Here is a 1870-nt window from a genome sequence, read left to right on the forward strand (position 1 = left end):
CTCTGTGCTTCCTGCTTCTTATCTCATATAAGCCTTAGACCACTAGAGATCAGGCCTGATATTCTGAAAGTGATCCCAATCAGTACCCACGGACATAAACAAACCTGCCTCCAAATCCTGGGTGCTGCTTTGGGTGTTTCTGCTTGCTCTTGCAAGACAACATCTGCAAGCTTCAAGTATAACCAACAGAAATACCTGCTGGCTCAAGACATATCTGCTTATTCTGTCTACATTCCTACCTGCAGACATGCTGGAGAGAAGAAGCAGTTGGCTTCCTTTGACTTCCGTAACTGTCTGTCACCCATGTACTGTTCTCTTTCCTTGACTTAGACTCTCAAAACTGAATAACAAGACAAGCTAACATGAAGCTAATGGTCACCCCAACCTTTGAGAAGGCCCTCTATAAAAACCCATAACTAAAATCAGGACAGGAAAAATTACATCTACTTCAGGGAAGTGAAGCAATGATTTGTCATCTTTGGTTGCATTGGACAGGATTAGGGAACATATGTTCTCCACTATTTTCACAAGAAATATTACATCACCTAATAAGACTGACTCTCACATTGATCCCCTTTTTCAAAATGTGCTTAAAATATAAAATACCCCCTCCTGAAGCAATATCTAATATAAAAGTGAGGTTAAGAAATACTGATGTCATAAGCAAAAGAAAATATATTAGTCCCAGAATTGTTATGTAATCTACACATACATTTGTAATTAGATGTGTTAACCAGATCATGGGCCTAGGGTCAGGGGAAGAATTTGGATATAAAAAGTTTGTACTATGTTACCTCTGCAAAAACCAGCTGGGCTGGCAAGGGCTTATTTTAGTGGAAAAACCTATGATTCCCACAACAACTGTAACTTAACCAGTTACATATATAGTATATTATGACATGAAAGTCGACACCACACACAGAAATACTAAATACTACACATGCTTGAGGGGTACAAGTTATTGTTGCTATGGGACACATAAGTTCTGAGTGGCATAAAAGTGGAGTTGGAGCCACCTGAACAACCTTGGATCGTGTGTCTATGAAAATCCTGTTCATTCGCACACCTGACAAATCACTGAGTGCCTACTTTGTGTAAGGAATTGTGCTAGAGGCTGTGCAGAAATGTATCCTCCATCATTGAGAGTTCGAGGCCAGCCTGGTCTATAAAGTGAGTTCAAGGGCAGCCTGAACTGCATAGCCAGACCCTCCTTGTTTCAACAAAAGACCAAAAAAAAAAAAGTTTGTGAAGTAGGACCAAAACATTTACAAAGATTTAATAAGGATATACTACTGATTTGTAAACATTTGGTTTTATTCTGTTATTTGAGCTAATGTAACATATTTTCTTATAGTGACATATAACTTAGATTTCTAAAGGTCTTAAAACAAAGATACTAGCTTTTATCTAAATTGTCTTTTGTAACAGATTATAATCAATAAAGTTGGATCAACTTATAAAAAAATTATAGCCTCCACCTGTATCCACTGGAACCTAACACATCCACAAAGAGTGAAGGAATTTCCTGCTCTATGGCTAGACAGCAGATTCCACATTTTTCATGTGTTATATGAATGAAGAAATCTATTCAACAGAAATGCTGTTGGAATCTGCACCCAGATATCCACTACTTCACCTCAGCATCTGTCTCCTAAAGCTAACCCTTTAATACCTGCTGCTCTGTTGACTTCTGTTAGGTCATTATTCTCGATGTGTTGGTCTATTCCTTTCTTCTCATGGTCTTTAAATCACTAACATTATTAACCCCAAAGATCTGAAATTTCTCTAAATTCCTCTTGTTTTTAATGTCTACACTAATTTATGCAGTCCGTGTTTCCAAACGGTATCCACGTATCCACGTATACCACAA

The sequence above is a fragment of the Octodon degus genome, unplaced genomic scaffold, assembly GCF_000260255.1.
Source record: "Octodon degus isolate 3935 unplaced genomic scaffold, OctDeg1.0 scaffold00031, whole genome shotgun sequence".
NCBI classification, from domain to species: domain Eukaryota; kingdom Metazoa; phylum Chordata; class Mammalia; order Rodentia; family Octodontidae; genus Octodon; species Octodon degus.